The sequence below is a fragment of the Rhipicephalus sanguineus genome, chromosome 4 (genome assembly GCF_013339695.2).
Source record: "Rhipicephalus sanguineus isolate Rsan-2018 chromosome 4, BIME_Rsan_1.4, whole genome shotgun sequence".
NCBI lineage: Eukaryota > Metazoa > Arthropoda > Arachnida > Ixodida > Ixodidae > Rhipicephalus > Rhipicephalus sanguineus.
In genome coordinates, this window is record NC_051179.1 from 71007171 (window position 1) to 71025630 (window position 18460).

At 47.2% G+C, this 18460-nt stretch overlaps 1 protein-coding gene across 1 annotated transcript in view; it reads left to right on the forward strand.

Moving 5' to 3' along the window:
• The first annotated feature begins 279 nt into the window (after nucleotides 1–279).
• Nucleotides 280–18460, forward strand: part of LOC119390215 (protein ABHD15) — a 56531-nt gene continuing 38350 nt past the window's right edge. The window contains exon 1 of the mRNA XM_037657781.2: nucleotides 280–405. The gene's annotated coding sequence lies outside the window, so the exon portion shown is untranslated. The remainder of the gene's footprint in view (nucleotides 406–18460) is intronic.

The following is an 18460-nucleotide window of genomic DNA, read 5'->3' on the forward strand; positions in this document are numbered from 1 at the left end:
CTCTGCTCACTGTTGCATTCTCGTATCACATTGTCAGTGTCTAGTTGTCTAGTTGCTCTTTTCTTATTTTACGCAGCTGTTCCTCTCTTATTTTGGTGTGACGCATCGCGTTTCCCACTCTACTGTCTTGTTCACCTGCATTACTTGTTTTTTTATTCTCTTCTCAACATCGAACTTTGACGTTGCGATTGCGTGTTAGAAGCCCACCCGCAAATGTCGTCTCAGATCATGCCCCCGCTTTACGTCCGCTGCTTCTTTCTTTGCAGCTTCTGCGCCTCACTCAATGTTCCGGGAGACCATGCTTCCAGTGACCACCGGTGACCCTGACATGGACAGGCGTTAGAAGGCCACCCGAATCCGGTATTGATCCGGGATCCTCCTCTATCGAGTCTGCTTCTCTGCCTGGTGAGTTCCAATGGTCTGCACGACCGAATGCCGTTTTAACTCACCGCGAAAAATTGGCACCGTCTCAGCCGAGAGATCAAGGGACAGATACACGTGCATGCTTTAATGAGGGGTACCACGGCCGCTTTTTCATCCAGCGGCCGTGGGAGTACTATGTTTTTTTTTGTTTTAATGCTACACTAGGGATTGAGCAACTGGTATATTACACTAAAAGATGGCATAAACACGCGTATATCGCATACGGACACCAACACACGCATGAACAAAGGAAATATCCACGAGGAAGAAGGAAAAAAAGAAGGAAAGGCGGAGAGTTCACCCAGTTTATGTACCCTGTGGCTACCCAGCGTTGTGGAACAGGGCAGAGGGAATGAAAGATTCCGCTGAAACAGATATACTGGTTACGCTAAGTTTAATTAGATAGGGCAAAATAAGTTTCTGGTAGCTTACGCTATTTCTTGAAGAGAATGGCGTCATTGAGGTTTTCGTAAATACAAAAAGGCATATATTGGTTGTCTCAATGTTGACTGGGTTCCGTTGATTAAGGCATGGTTACGTCAGGTGTGACACTGCGAGAAGGAATATTTACTAATAGTGCTGACGTTATTTACGTGTAAAGACAGATACAACAGTTGGTTAGGTGAGGCTATGCATGGTTACCTTAGGTAAGTTGGTCTGAGAAAGGCTGAGTATGCGGCGGAATTCACATTTTTGCTGTATGAGAAATATATATGAGTTAGGTTGGAATATATTGGTTTAGAATAAGTCAGGAAAGGCAAAATTTGTTACAATATTCTGCGTAGCCTTACTTGGTGACCATACACAGATCTTGCGCCAGGTATTTATGGTTCTTTTAAGGCCGTAAACCCTGGCGTAAATACCTGGCGCAAGATCTATGCCTTAGATGACTCCTCAAACGCGAATAGTGACCGTCGGCGTTGGCGGCGTCGGCGTCAACATCAGTGACGCAAAAAATCATCATCGTGTGATGACGTCACCCTATGTCGTCGTCATGACGTCACAGGTCGCCAAAATTTGGGACGTCATCACATGATATCGTCGTTTGGTCAAATATGGGCCGATTTAGAAGGCACTGCAAAAACATGTGAGGCGCAGCAAACTTCTAATGCCTCCGATCCCGGAGGCAGTGCAAAACCACGTTGGGCGCAGAAAGATTTCGGGTGGGAGATCAGTGTAATCTGCTGAAAAGGAAAAGGAGAGAGCTCTCGCCTTCGAGTCATCTTAGGCAAATGCAAGAGGGACCGCATGACGTTTTTGTTTCCAGAATTGGCGTGCAGCTTATTCTTGCAGCGCCTCGACACTCTAAGCGCTAGCTGTACTTATACGGCCGTAACACAGGGCGAACGCAACGAGACCCACTGTGCTCCATGAAAACATGTATGAAAAGGTCGAGTCATACGCCGCCAATCTGCTTCCTCCTACATATGTGTCTTTTTCCTGACTGTTTCTCTCGAAATCCAATTTCTACGAAGTCTGGTTTTGCAGCGACGCCAGCTCGACGCTTTGTCTGCGCTTTCCATCCCGCGTCAGCTTGCGCCCAGAAAGACGACAGATGCGCAGCAAACTTCAATATCGCACTCGTCTCAGTTGGCCGAACCAGAGGTCACAGAGCGGGCGCCCTGCGCATTCGGATGGGCAGGAAGCAATCGTCTTGTTTTCACTTCTGTATTTTTTATTCGTCCAGCAACGAACATTCAGCGGCGCTCCGTTTTGCCTGACTTCGCGTAACAGCCCTTTAGAATTGCTTTCCAGTGCTTGTTAGCTTGTTCCAGTGCTCTCGTCCGGGATTATATGCGAGATTGGAGAACAGCACTGGGAGCATGTTCATTCGTTCGTCGAACGTCTCTTCGCCTTGCCTTCCTCCCCGTACTCAGTCGGCCCGTTTTCGTTTGGTTAGTAAAGAGTACCGTGCGCTTCCTGGGAAGGTTGGGTTTAGTAAATCTACTAGTGAATGCTACTGTTGCCAGTGCTGCGATAACCTCACCTACGGGCATATGAGCTGGAAGAGGAGAGAGAGAGAGAGAGAACTGTTCACGGAGATAAATTGAAAAGGCCGACTTTCCGTGAAAAGAAATCCCGGTGCTCCGACCGCACTGCGAATCCTAAACGAAATATTCGCACAAATATAAGTGAGCAATTCTATCAGCAGACAAAATAGTTCTCGTACAGCAGACCTCTGCGACCGCCATTGAATGCGCGATGAGCTTTGCTGTGTGTGATCACGCACTACTTCCTCTCTTTTCACTATGCTTTTCCTGCCCCCTTCCATTTTCCTCAGTGTTACATCTATCTATCTATCTATCTATCTATCTATCTATCTATCTATCTATCTATCTATCTATCTATCTATCTATCTATCTATCTATCTATCTATCTATCTATCTATCTATCTATCTATCTATCTATCTATCTATCTATCTATCTATCTATCTATCTATCTATCTATCTATCTATCTATCTATCTATCTGTCTATCTATCTATCTATCTATCTATCTATCTATCTGTCTATCTATCTATCTGTCTGTCTGTCTGTCTGTCTGTCTGTCTGTCTGTCTGTCTGTCTCTTCGTGGCCCGCCATACACGTTGTACGAGTTAACGGACGGGCCCCAGTCATCGCGCAAGGCGAAGGACCACACACGGCTGCGCACGCCCTGCAAAAAAACACTGAAAGTCGGCGCCTTCCCGCGCGCGACCGCCTCTGTATTCATCCGTCTGTGTTTTCGACGGGAAACGGGCATAACGGTTCCTCGGCAAACCCGCCGAAAGCTACAAACCGGCGCTGGAAATAAATAATCACACCCGGACCACTGTATTGAACTGTATATAACGCCGTTCTTTAGTCCCGTCCCCCTTTTCAGGTAAAACAGCGCAAAAGGAAACACGGACGAGTAAACACGATTCTAAATGGCGCTGTCCTGTGTCTAGTCCTCCGTGTTTGCTTTGCGCTGTTTTGCCTATGGATACATATGCACGTTGTCAACGAATGCTCCTTGGGCACCGCCATAATCTGCCTTGGTCTGTTGTAAATATGCGTGACCCACCAAAAATGCACTGCCAAGGCTGTGACGTCAGCTTTTGTACTCACCGTGCAACAGTCCAGAAAGGATCCTTCTCGCATTCAGACGCTATTTTGAGGGTCCACTGCTGCAGCATTTTTTTTTCTAGGGAGACGAAAGCTTATACACCCAAGTGCTCCCATTTTCGCGAATCGTCCCGGCACATTCTTTCTTTTTTTCGGCTATTTCTCGTTCCTTTTATTACACGACCATTCGCGGGCGCAGGCAAACCTGTCTGGTTAGGCGAGAAACGTGAACCGATGCTGGCAGCACCCGTACACACAGACGGGGCCCGGTCTAGTTTATTTCTCGACGACCCGTTGATTAACGACGGCGCTTGGCGGGCGGCGTGATTTATGGTGGACCGCGGCGAAGCTTACCCCGAGCCCTTTCGGCGGGCCACGCCATCATCATGCCTGTCCAGTTATATAGCGCAGTCGAGGCGCCTGCACTGCACACGGGTGCGGAGGTATATACAGTGCAGTCGTGGCTTTTCGCAACAAAGTGGGGCGTATCCGCTTATCATGCACTTTTGTCTGCTTGTTTTTTTATGCAGCGTTGTTTCAGGCGTTTAGCTGCGCAAGAAAATGTCTTCAGTACAAAAAGTTCGCGCGGAAGTGGACCATTAGAAAAGAGAGGAGGAAACTTCCGGAGCTTCATGCTTGCGTGTTACATTTTTTTTCTTTGGCGTGGAGCGGATCTTACGAAATCGAGACAGGTGACATTAAATGTAATTAACTTATTCGATTTCACGTCCTTTGGCGACGACATTATTACGAGGCATATCGTAATCGGCACTCAGTATCAAGCTCCATTACCTAGAAACGTTAACTCGCAACTATTGTTGAGGTGGTTCTTCCATATCACCTCAACAGAGATGCGGCCACAAGAACCCGGATCGAACCCGGGACATCAATAGCGCTACACCACATCCTCTGCGTAATCGTGGCACGTGTGGATGACATTGTCCTTGTAGTTTCTACACCAGAAGGTTTCCAAAGGAACACGAATGGTGGCATTGACTATACTTGAAATTGAAGGCGAAGATTATCTCTTTCCCGCATGGAGGAAGGAGTGGTTAGGAGAGGCCCCAGCCGATCCAGTGGCGTTGGAGATGGTGCGGTGGAAGTGACGTCATTTCCTTTCGCGATGGAGCACTGGGGCTTCCGTCTCAAACGTACACGTTGACACAGCAACCAGGCCCGCAAAGCTCGAAATGTTTCCGGAAAGTGAGAAAAACAGTTTTCGCCCCGCGGGCTTTTCTCTTGTGCAGTCGGTTCGTGACACAAGCCGTGTTTGCAGAGCGGTGTGTGTGAGTTTGAAAAGTTGCGTTTTGGGTCTGCGAGTGTTAGTCTGAGGGAGCAATACTTGCAGGCTGTCACGCAATCACGGCGCGGGTACAGTAAGCTTCAACGGGCCACTGAAAGATGCAGGGACGCGTCTGCTTCGTAAAACGTTTACATGAGTTTCGTAGGTTTCGTCTCTGACGCGCGTCAGCAGTTACACGCACTGTCAGCTTCTGCGACGAGCGGTGTACCTAAGTTCTCGTCACATTGAATTTCGTCGCTCCACTTAAACATTTGTCGTCCTCAGCCACGCTTCCCATGTCTTGATCCATTCCGTCGCCCTATAACTGACCATCGGTTATCTTTCCTCCTTATGACGTGACCTGTACAGGTCCATTTCTTTTCCCTCTTAATATCAGCTATAGCACATCGACCGAGCCATCTTTGTTCTTTTATCGAATTTGGTAGTCATCATACTCGTGTAGTACTCACGAGAAAAGAAACGTCTTTCCAGCCGGTATTCGATCAATTCAGGGTGCCCGACAAGCGAGCTTGCCGTGTCGTCGTTTCTTTTACGTCATCGTGTCCTCCATACTTCGTTATCAGCGCTGGATCATTACCATCTCTCCGTTGTCTTCGTGGGCATTGTCGGCCGTGTCGTGCAGTGCTGTGCAAAGCCGTACGGTCCTCGTCGTCATTAAGCAGGCCCTTATATGCATTTCCTCTAAGTGATGCTTACTATAAACCATACGGTTATAGGCCGCTGATACACCACATTAACCAGATTACGAGGGACATGCAACATCGTTACGTTTGGTATAACGAGCACGCATGCCGGTTACGCTACGTTTCGAGGAATAATAAGTTATTTACGCCAATGCTGGGCTGCGGCGGTTGCCGCGGCATTCGTGGTGAGCGAAATGCGTCCTTGCATGCGTCAGTACTTGCGTCGTTGCGCATTGAAGAATAATGTAGGTTGCACTATTACCAAGTAACTCTATAGGAAAAGTACACGTGGGCTAGCTCCTTCATTCACGACGTACACATTTGCGTAAGCGATACGATGTTTGTCATTCCTGTCTGGTAATGGCAAAGGAATAAAACATGAACGTTATGTTTAGGGCGGCTTCATTTCACTTTGGAGTACAGCTGTTACAGGCGACCATTTTGCTGAGAGAGAGATAAGATTCTTTAATGAAATGCCCGGAGAGGTTAGCCTGGTTTGTCGCCTGGCTTGCTACTCCAGGTGTCGGGTGATTAGGGTATATACAATGATCACATATACACCATATACACACAAATAGTACATACAGTCACAAACACACATATATGCATAAGAAGAGTCCTTCACGGGCTTTGGTTAAGCTGAGTGTTCCTCAAGAACGCGAACAGCGCTTTTGTGCTGCGCATCGCACAACTGCTGTCTTGCCACGGGCCGAGAAGGTGCCGCAGCTCCAAGCTCGAGCCGCGTTGCAAATAAAGTGCCGCCTTCAGAATCTGTCGTTCGGCGTCGTATGTACTGCACCATGCATGGGAGAATGTCCGATGTGTCACGTTTCTTTAGCAATGGTGAAATGGTAATATCTTCAGTCGAGAAATGAAGGAGTTAAGAAATAATTTGTGCTCGCGCTTTTCAACCGGAAACTGAATGCGTTCTAAGAAAAAAAAACAGCTTGACCGACTTAGGGACAGATTTTTAATTTACTCTTAAATTACGATGAATAAATATAATACTGCGCCCCTTTGGCTTGCTTTCTGTGCAGTCTCTAGCACCTTTGCGCGAAATTACGCAAATTTGACACGCTTTATCAGCAGTGAATCTTACTTCATGACTCAAGGGGGCTATACGGTGCACTTGAGAAGATGTGCTCGAAATTCCTGAATATAGCGAAGCCGAGATGAGTAAGTGATTTCCTCGTGATGTCGTGTGTACGCCCGTTAGCGTGAGGTAAGCGCGCGCGTGCCCACGCATGTGCCTGAAAAAAGTCCAGTCTATATACAGAACTTAACGCATCTACCTGTACGTTCTGCAAAAGATTAGCTAAGCTCCCGCGCATCCGTCATGGCGCAACATCTCGACACGAAACGTTGTCATCAAAGGCCCGAGCCACGCACTGACGAAAGTCCATGATTTTCAGTCCGCGCGGCGGTCGACTGTATTGAAGTGGTGACGCCACGTTTATTGTTGCGCTGCGCGTGGAGTGTGCGACGCGCGACGTTGCTGTGTCATTGTTACACAGGTGCGCTTTAAGAACTTTTTTTTTTGCGTTGCGCAACCTACAGGTCGTGCGCGTAACGAGGATTCGCAAAATGCGCAATCATCACGAGCACAATGTAATTGAGGAAAAATACGAGGTGCAGACGAACGGAAAGCACCTGCTCAAACCGGAAGGGATGGGGCAACGCGACCGGCAGGTTTAGCGGTGGCGACATTCGTTGCGTGTTTGTGTCGAAGCACGCACCGTCGTCCTCACGTGCGGAGTCATTCAGAAATGCTACGGAAACGGTTGCATATATCGAGAAAATACAGTGATATGAACACGGTTTGTTAGTTCAAACGAAATACGCTAAAGTGATTGAGTAAACACGGGCATTCGCATATAGGTTGGGCAAGAATGTCGTCAGACTACAGATCGAGTTGCAAAAACAAAAAAATTGTGTCTTTGATTGCTCGAGGAATCGCTCAGCAACCGTGCTACCAAACTTACTTAGTAATCAGGCAGGAAATACATTTTATGCTTTTAATAAGTATAATAAGATTGCGTAATCGAGAATGTTCTCAATTATGCACAATTATTATAGCTCAACAAAAACATTTGAGGACGACTACGTCGTTCAGAACTGTTCTTAACGAGGACGTGCTTGTGGTTGTTCTCGTCGTCTTTGACTTGGAATTCATGACTGAGTCATGACTCAGGCTTATTCCGCTATACAGTATAGGCCTAGAGCGCGCTGTGTCGGCAACACGTTCATGTCGTTACATACATGGCGATTAAGTTCAGTCGCTCTGTTCGATTACAAGGAGACGTCTCTGAATTTTCCTTCGGGAAATACATACGCACCACATCTAGCGATTCGTCAACATCCGGGCTATCGAGGCTCCAAGGTTTCTTCGCTGAGTGTGGTTGTTGTTAAGCTGCATGCTTTTTTCCTGTATATACTATACACAGTGATGCTGTGGATACTATGTACATATACTATACACAGCATCGCTCCCGAACAACCTCAGGCAAGCTCCTAATCCCAGCTTTCCTATTCGAGCCTGCATTGGAAAGAACGTGTCTCTTAACTTCTTCATTGCGACAATAAACATTTGCGCTGCGCGCGCACTTCCCTAATGCCTATGCGAATAACTTATATGATCAGACAACGCATTCACTGCGCGTATAGGCGTACCGCTATTTGTTTAGCTGTGTCGCACCATGCAAACACACGCACTCGCGTTGTCGTTCTATGAGTTCTCTTTTGCTTTGGTACGGAAATGCAAACACGGACATGTGTTCGAGCCACGCTTGTCTCTATGGTTTGCGAACGAATGCGATGTGTCGTAATATACGCTCCAGTGACCAGCGAAGTCTCTGCTGGCCGTTATTCGAAACTGCTGTAGCACATATCTTTGTAAGGTACGATTGTGCAGGCAAGGCCTTCCCTCAGGATGTATACTCAATCTACGACCACATCACTTTCGGGCACCGTCGTCTTAATACCGGGATCGTTCACCAAGTTGCTGTAGTTGTGATAGTAGCTGGCTCTTTTGCAAACTCTAGGCGTAGTAAAGTACAGCCTTCAGCGGTATTAAGCGGCGTGGTCTTAGCTCACGTTGAGTGAACTTTAAAAAATTAAGAAAAAACTCATGCAATATACGGCTACACGCCGTTAGTGAACAAGGTTAACTACATTTGACTAAATGGTAGGATAGCTTGCCACAAAGCGGGACATCGGGGGTTAAATACTGATCCGGTGGTCAGCAGTCAACGGATGGACTCAACACACATAATGCATGCTCTCATCTATTTCTGAATCAATCAAAGCAATACTTCAGGGGAAGATCGAAGTTTGAAGAGATGAAAAATTCGTGAACACGCAGCCAAAAGGACAAGGCCGCTTGTCGAAACATTGGCTCCAGTGGCATCCCGTGTTCACGAATTTTTGATCTCTGAATCAATTAGTCACTTATAATTCACGGCCCCACGACGCCTACTGGCCAGCGATTACAACAGCGTGCATTGATTTCTGAGAATCGATTCCAAAGTATCGATTCCGATATTGAGGACGAACCGTTTCTGCAAGCCGATGAGATTTCCCGAGAGCAGACTCGCTGACGTCATTGCCAGATTCAGCGCATGTCTGACATTTCCGTTATACGGATCCGAAGAAGGCTATACGGTTTCGCCGCTTTCCTTTCAACAGAACACAACGGCCAGTTCTCGTACGTATAGCGAAAGGACGAACCCACGCTCGCATGTGTCAGTCCGAACGACGCGCTTCCCATTGTGATCTCTGCCCACCCAACTTATCTGGCGAGCCCGTTTCGAGCGCTACTTTCCATTCCCGGATGTCTGTGAATGAACGCGCCGCTGTACACTAGAATCGCGCTTGCGTCTGCACACCGTTTCCGCAGCGCCGACGCTCCATTGAGGGATGGACGACAGCTGTATGCGTAATGAAAACGACGAATAAAAGGTGCCGCAGACGAAACGCGCCATGCGCGTACAATATACGAGCGTGATACGTCTGCTGGTTTCGCAATGCGCTTTCACCTGAACGATGCCGAGTCGTTTAGAAACTCCTGAAGGAAATTATGACACGACATTTAGGAAGTTGGAAATAGTCACGAACGGCGCATAAAAGGCAAACGAAACGATCCATGCCCAGTAGGAGCGTTACTACATTTGTTCTCAGGGCAATCAGGTACGTTCATTGATTTACTTGTTCGCCGCGGTGGTACAGGGGTTATGGTGCCCGCGGCTGCTGACCAGAAGGTCGTGCGTTCGATCCTGGCCGCGGCTGTCACATTTCGATGGAGACCAAATGCTAGAGGCCCGTGCACTGTGCAGGTGGTCGACATTTCCGGAGCCCTCCACTGTACGGCGTGCCTTATAATCATGTCGCGGTTTTGGCGCGTAAAACCCCAGATATCATTATCATTCAGTTGATTGGTTGCTAAGCTATTTAGTCGCTTGTTACTCTGCCATTTGGTCTTCCGTTTAATTCGTTCGCCTCTCGTATCAAAGCAACACACACACACGCACATTATGAGCGACTCAGTAGAAAGCTTCCGTTGAACCGTTGTTCTTCAACACGCACCAAGATCTTAGAACCTCAGTGTCAAAGTGTTCCGCTCCCATTTACGTGTTTGCGCAAAGGCCGGTAATTGAACCCGAGGTGACAGGCTCAGCGGAAAAACGTCGCAGCATAAGAAAAACCGCGACATGCCACAACAGCCATTGAAAGCTCGCATGTGAGACGATCTTGTTTACGTGGTTTGGCACCAATTTTTAATGAGACTTATAGTGCTCCTGGCTCGATCCGTCTTAACAAGGGACCCAAGGAGAAGCGAGAAGACTCTGGCTTAACTTAACCGTACCGTACAGCGCACCAGTCCTTTTACATCAAGTTTTAATGGGCCCCTCAAGCGCTTCAATTACTGAGAAAAGTCTCCGGAACTGAGCTCTCAAACGCACAGCCGTTTGTCTTCGTTAGTCTCATTCTGTAAGAGCAAAGAGAAAGAGGATTACCTTTAAGGCCGCGTTAAACTCTGAAGACGGCCTGGGCGCACTACGCGTCATTCTGACAGTCGGTCGAGCTCCAATTTTCGCTACTGTCTTTTCTTGTATGCTACAGACGGCACGTTGGGTCCTTCCCGCGCGTAATGCGCAGTGCCGCCGAGACTGCAATTTGCGAAATGCGCGCAGCTGACAGTCACGATTCCTCCGGGGTTTGTTTGCGGCCTAATCTTCGCTCCGCAGTTCCGGGCGGCGTCAAATGCAGCGCCTTACCGCGTGACATGGCTCGCTGCAGCAGCCGCACAAATCGCGCTGCCGAGCAGCGCCATTGAAAGGCGCCGACCTCTCACGTGCTGCTTCTCTGAGGCTGGTTGCCTGCACAAGTCGTTCCCGCGATAGTTCGCGAAAGCGCTGAGGCATGCGGCCTTCCCTTTGTGCAGTGAAGCAATCTCTTCCTTTCGACTCGTCTGAAGGGGAAGCCATTATACTATACGCTATCACTTGCCTCACCAGGGATGTCCTCATTACTGGAAGCAAAGGATCGAAGCTTCTCGGATGCTTTAGTGGACTGTCACGAACTACGTGCGATGGCCCAACACGCGTCACTGAGGCAGCCGTTTTGTGCGGTGTTCGGTGTTGAGCAAGTAGTTTGGCTCACGGTCGAGGGCAGTAAGGCGATCAAGACAAAGAGGGCGAGACGACAAACACGGCGCCGATGAGACGAAGACGCGCTCTTTTGTCTTGGTCCAATGCGCTGCCCATCAACCAAGAAGCTTCACAAGCGACCCGCCCCAATTCGGTGCTCCTCTAAACGTAATTTGGCGATACAGGAGGCCGATCATCTCGGGGATCGAGCGGACTGAGTGAGTGAGTGAGTGAGTGAGTGAGTGAGTGAGTGAGTGAGTGAGTGAGTGAGTGAGTGAGTGAGTGAGTGAGTGAGTGAGTGAGTGAGTGAGTGAGTGAGTGATGAGTGAGTGAGTGAGTGAGTGAGTGAGTGAGTGAGTGAGTGAGTGAGTGAGTGAGTGAGTGAGCGAGCGAGTGAGTGAGTGAGTGAGTGAGGCGCGCGCGCACGCACGGTATAGAGACTCCATGAGGACTGACACATTTTCACAGGGTGAGTTGTGTCCAGTCAAGCAAACCATTCGCAACACCGTTGATGCTTGAAGAAAGAGCTTAGGGGGGGGGGGGGGGTTTGAAGGTCACCGTACGGCCATATGCAGGGCTTGCTACTTCAGAAGAGGAACGTAACATAATAAAAGTGTGAAATTAGGTTGAAAAAGCTAAACAAATTAGGTCATAGATGTCATAACCTTCCATAGAATAGTACAGAAGGTGATCGTACTCGCCCTATTAAGTTGGCACCAGTACTTAAAGAAGCAATATAACAAGGTTCAGTACGAAGAACTTTATTTAAAGCATCCTGAGAAGTGCCACCCTTTAGGGCAAAAACGAAAAATAAAAGGCCGATGGACAGATAATCTATATTGGGCAAGGCACGGTTTTACAGCCTGACATGTTTTATAGGGAAAAGTTCACAGCGGGAGTCGCTGTCTGCGATTCTCGATAGCAGTCCTTACGCAAGAATAATGACGAGCGGATGAAGAATTATTAATGGTAATTGGAGTTTAAACTGCCTACTTGCAAGTGCGTACAACGTAAACGCTGGAGGGAAACAGCGCGAACAAATCACACGTAAAACAGCTTAACGTAATACGGGCTTACACGCACAAAAAAAAAAGGTGTGCGTAATGTGTACATATTACGTCTCTCTTTCTTGGCCGCGATTCTTCGCGTTGTTTATGCGATCGTCAGTTAGCGGCGACACGCAGTCCATTAATTACAGCTCCCGTCTCCAGCAATGATACTTTATTTCAGCAGTTCCTTGCAGCACCGGGGAAGCTGCAGGACTCGTTAGCCAAGAGAAGAGGCGAAATCCACTCTTGATGTGTTCATACCCGCGCCGCGCCATCTGCACTCTTAGCGTCTCCTCGCCGTCCTTTCGATGCATATTTTCCTGGTACACTGACACAATTTAAGTAGCGGTGCAGTTACCATAAACTGCATTGCGTCATTGTAACTTCGAGGAGATGGTTACGCCCTTCTTTGCGATTGTCCCCCATTTCAGTACGCTGAGAAAGGTACTTTCAATTGATTTAGACAGCCTTGACGATCGCCCTTTGTCAGAAGAAAAGAATCCTAGTAGACTTGAGAGACTTCCTTCAGCGTTGAACGCGTTGCTGCGCGACGTACGGAGCAGTAGACTTATTAGAGACAGACTTTGAGGAGTAGCGCTTTATACTTTTTGTTCTTTTTTGGTGGCGTCTTCTCCTATTGTTTTTTATTCCTATTCCCTCTGCCCCCCCTTCCAGCACAGGGCAGCCAGCCGGTCTAACAACAGACTAACCCCCCTTGTATTTTCATCTATTTCGCCTCTTTCCTACATGAAAGCGACAGGGAGTGGCAGGAAGATAATTTCCGAGGGCTCGTTTCTTTGTTTGGCCCAACTTTAATGAAAGCCAGAAGATAATGAAGCCAGGAAGGCATAGCAAGCGTTAATTGTTCTGTTTCAAGTGTATTGTAATAAATGTCACATAGACATGGCGCCCGATCTCTCAGAGCATCGGACGCGTAATCCGAAGGTCGCAGGTTCGGTCCTGCCAGCGGCAAGTTGTCTTTTCGTCCGATTTACTTTTTGTCACGTGTATGTCACAATTATTACAATACACTTAAAACAGTAGAATTAGCGCTCCCTATGCCTTCCATGGCTTCATTATCTGCTGGCTTTCATTAAGGGAGTAGTAGTAGCGACAGATTGAAGTAAATAAAATACGTTGGTTTCTGCAATTCGTAAGGAAGTGAGGCGCGGCGTCGAAAGGGGGGGGGGGGGATGGGGGACACAGGAGACAGAGTAAAGTTGAAGCAGCAGGACCGAGAGGCTTGCTTCTCAGCAATGTTCTGCAGAATCTTTCGCGAACAGTAGTGAGCGAAAACCACTCTAATTGCGTCCGCCCGTGTAGAATTGTCTAGTCGGTGTCATAGTTGGCGCTTCGCCGCCTACTGTCATTAGCGGTGGTGATACGTCGACGACGTGCCGCGAACGACGCTACAGTACATCAGATGTAAGGTTTACCAGACGTACTACAGCATCGGATATCAGATTGAACCCCAGTTTATTGCGACGCCATCTGATAAACTGGAATCAAAGTACTTCTGCCGCTCCTCGTTTTCTCTGCGTGTGAACCCAGCACTGGAAGGGTCGCCAGGTTTGGCTACTTTGCGCCAACTTGGCTACATTTTTTATGCCGGTGGCGGTAGAAAACATAGAGTTTCCTACACTACATACTAGAGGGAACTCTGGCGCTAGTGTCTATGGGAGCTGCAACGCATGGCGTTTCAGCCAGCATGGGAATGGTGGGTAGTACCCGGATTTGTCTAAACTTCGTACTTTCGGCTCCGTTTGGCTCGGCGTCGCCTGCATCCGCTTTGTCGCAAGACGAAGTTCAGCAAAAGTCAGCAGTTCCACTTCACCACTTTATCCTTTTAAGGCTCACCAATTCAAATCTGGTCACGAAGTTCACAACAATCCATTCTTTCATCCGAAAGAAACCAAAATACAGCAGTAAACGAAGCCACAAGTGCGTTCGAAGCCCGCAAGTACGAAGACTAGGCAAATCCGTGAACTACCCAATATTCCCATGGTGGCTGAACGGTCGCCGCGCCAGAGTCCTCTCTAGTTAATTTTAGGAAACTCTATGGTAGAAAAGACCTCTTGGCTACTTGGCTATTTTTAGCTACTTTTCGTTGCCTCGGTTTGAACCAAATTATTAATATCTCGTGACGTCGCAGCCGCTGGCGGTCGAATATGCTTTGTCAATACATGACGGCCAAGGCGTGTTTCCAGCCCTTAAAATTGAATTTGCCGATTGTATTACACAAAGGAAAAGGCTTTTGGGTACGGGACTGGGGCTTGGGGAAAACTGGTGCAGGGATTTTGCAGACTGCCTATTCCTGAGGGTGCAGGGAATAATTAGTACGGAACAGAACCATCGAAAGCGCCCTGCATTCAGGTCGCTGTGCACTCAAGGGCCCTAGAAATTGTATATTGGACAAACTGCTCGCGTCATTCCTTAGTATCAGGTGCGGACTGCGACTCAGCAATACCAAGTGCCCGGAATTCGTCACCACGCGGTAAATTATTGCGAAAGTCACTACACTTTATGCTTCAATCACAGTAACTGTGATTCCGGGCACACTCATGCCGTACTCATGACTCATTTTCATTGTCGTCACAACGCTGTTACTTGTAGTCCTCTTAAGAAAAGTCATGCAAGACGAGTGGAAAGAGCGTCATTTCTGCAACAACACCAGTACCTTCGCCATCTTGCACGAAATGGTCGCCAAAGTTAATAACCTGTGCTTGAATCTCAGCAGGTCTTCCCTGCGTGTTCTGTGGACCAGAATAAAGTTAATTCAACAACAACTCTGCTTTTGAAGGGTTCATGCTGTACCTATTTGCATCCTCGCCAAAGGGCTTTTGCATTCAGCCGTTTCAATAAAAACGTCGCAGCTTTCACACACGCGTGGCTATTTTTGGCTTCTTTTAGTGCCCTTGGCTGGAGGTGACTACTTTTAACAGGAGAGCTGTTTAAGCTTAAGGTTGAGCTGACGTTTGTTTCAGAAAACTCGGTGGGTATGAGCCACAGACAGCGGGTGTGTGCCAAGCAGCTTCTTGCATAGCATAGTCATGCATAGTATAGTATAGCAAAGGGGTGGAAAAGAGAATTGAGGGTGTGAAGGGAGGAAGTGAGTAGGGGAGGGTGTAAATCATGACATAGCCTTGTATACTAAAAAGGGAGGTGAGAGCGAGAAGGAGTGATGTCAGGGTTAGGAGGAGGAAAAGGAGGAGAGTATGCAATATAGAAAGAAAGACAGAAAGAAAGAAAGAAAGAAGAAAGAAAGAAAGAAAGAAAGAAAGAAAGAAAGAAAGAAAGAAAGAAAGAAAGAAAGAAAGAAAGAAAGAAAGAAAGAAAGAAAGAAAGAAAGGAAGAAAGAAACGAACAAAGATGAAGAAGGAACGCAATCTGTGTTTACCAGGTGGTGGCGCTGCTTGCCAGCCCCACTGTTTAGTCAGATTTCACGGGCGTCGAACTGGCTTTAACCTTTTTTTTAGCTGCATTTTTCAAAATTATGGCTATTTTGTCTTCTCGACCTGGCGACCCTGCCCAGCAGCGTCGAACAAACAGCTGATCTTACTGAAAAATCAGAAAACACACCTAATTCTGCCGCCATGTTGAAATGAAACTAGTCAATGGCTTGAATTCAGTATTCATTTCTTCCTATTAGGGCGGAGAGCGAGAACAAGCGGGAATTCGGATCAAAGCGGGCAGCCTGCGCCTGTATGGCCTGTACTAGCGTTGCCATACTGTTATGCAGGCTAATCACACGGTCACGGGCGGTAACCGCTGCGTTACGTCACGTACACACGTGCATGCGCAGAGTGCTTAACGCATCACCTATGGCTGAACCATAGAGCGCATGAAGCGAACCCAAGTGTTTCTGATCCCGTTAATAATGACACAGCAGAGTCAAACGTGCATATGCCATAGCTTAGCAATTATATTTCCTGCGTACTACACAATATATGCGCTGCAACTTACTTGCGGTGTAGGGCGTAACGCAGGCATTTTGCGAATATTAACTAAAGCGTTTGTTTCAGTGGGGCTTGGCGCGGAAACAACCCCAGACTAGCACGGGAGCGGTGGAAAAATGTTGAATCAAGCAAGCTATATTGTCTATGACAGGGAGATGGAGGATGGCGATGTTTTTGACGTGTGTTATGCGCTGAATCCAAAGGGATCGATCACTTCACGCGCGCTCCCTGCACCTGCGCTCGACAGTTGCACGAGCTTCCAGAGCGCTGCCTAATGAGCACGGCGAGCCCGAAAGCGCATAACCAGCTTTTCTGCGAGAAGAGAACGCTTGGACACGCAGTCCAGCTCATTACGGGGGCGTTCCATTCAAAACGCCCCGTCATTTGCGCATGACAAAATGTGTGTGTGTGTGTGTGAGTGTGTGTGTGTGTGTGTGTGTGTGTGTGTGTGTGTGCGCGTGTGTGCGTGTGTGCGTGTGTGTGTGTGTGTGTGTGTGTGTGTGTGTGTGTGTGTGTGTGTGTGTGTGTGTGTGTGTGTGGTGTGTGTGTGGAGTGAGTGAGTGAGTGAGTGAGTGAGTGAGTGAGTGAGTGAGTGAGTGAGTGAGTGAGTGAGTGAGTGAGTGAGTGAGTGAGTGAGTGAGTGAGTGAGTGAGTGAGTGAGTGAGTGAGTGAGTGCGCGCGTGCGTGCGTGCGTGCACGTTGTACCAGCAGGGTGCAGCGACATCTTCTAGACCCGTCAGGAACTAAATAAAAGTTGTTTCTCTCTCTCCTAGTCGGGAAGGAAGCTTCCCACGCTAGTTACTCAATCTCACACGTTTTCCGAATTAACTCTTTACCAATGTATGTATTCTCGCGCATTTTCAATGCTGACAAATTTGCACCGAAATCTTGGGAAGCTTCCATTTTATAAATTCTCCCACCTTCATTAACTGGCGACTTACCAATAAACGTCCTTTTTTTTGTCTATCTCCCTCACATATATAGTTCTCCTTTTTTTTCTTTTGAAGCATTCTTAAATCTACTTTTCGTTCGTCTCAACTGCATCTTTCTCGTAGTCAAAAGCTATTCCCTTTTTTTACAAGGTATTCTGCACCTTCATCGCCATGCATGTTCACTACTCCGCTAAGACCTTTGTCAAACAGAATAATAGACTGTTGGGCGAGTTGGTAATTCGTTGTGAATGAAAATAGCGCGAAAAAACGTAGGACGAGACGAAGAAGGCTACAGCACAAGCGCGTACTAACAACTGAACTTTTATTAGAAAGAACGAAAATATATAGGAAGCCGAAAACCACATGTTCACCACGAACAGAACCAAAAACCTCAGATGTGCGCATCCAGGTACCTTAATCTCTGCCTTATTTAACGCAAGGGAAGGCTTAGCCACACAGTTTTCTCCAGCATTCAAAATGAGCTCGTTGAAGCTTTCTTAATTTTGAAAGCTGTATATAACTTTGTAGCAAAGCCTTCCCTAGCGTTATATATATATATATATATATATATATATATATATATATATATATATATATATATATATATATATATATATATATATATATATATATATATATATATATATATATATATATATATATATATATATATATATTATCAGGCAGAGATGGATGCGCAGGCTTTTGGTTCTGTTCGTGGGGAACATGTAGTTTCGGATTCCCTATACATTTTCGTTCTTTCTAATAAAAGTTCAGTTTTCAGTATGCGCTTGTGCTGTAGCCTTCTTCGTCTCGTCCCTAGGTTTTTTTCGCGCTATTTTCATTCATCAAACAGATCTATTTATTTTTCCTTGTCATGCGGCGCTACAAGTACCAGCAATGTCGTCTAGAATGTGGGCGCAATTATCTTTTGCGCAACAGTTCAACCAAAAACAAATTTTCAGAAGCAAAAAAAAAAGCCACACGCATATATACTCACGGGCTACCGCCCTCCCTCGTTAACGCGTCGGCCGCCTGTCGTTGTACGAGGAAGTTCTTTTCTTTAGTCCTTTGTACTTTCTCTTTTGACCGAGTGCCTGCCTTCAATTGAGCGAAACGTCATCTTCTGCTCCTCTCCTCCTTTTTCATTTATTTATTGCTTCCGCACGCACAGCAACAAATCTCGGCCTTGTGAATAAAAAGTATTTCTAGCCTCACGTGTTCTCGGAGAATTTGTTATAGCTCTAATACATGTCTCTTCTGCGAGGAACGACATCTCAGTTACGTAAGAGCTTAACTGAAGGGGGAAAAAATAAGAACCCATCGTGCTAAGCGCCCACTCATCACTGCGCGGAAAGTGAATGACAGCGTATATGTATATT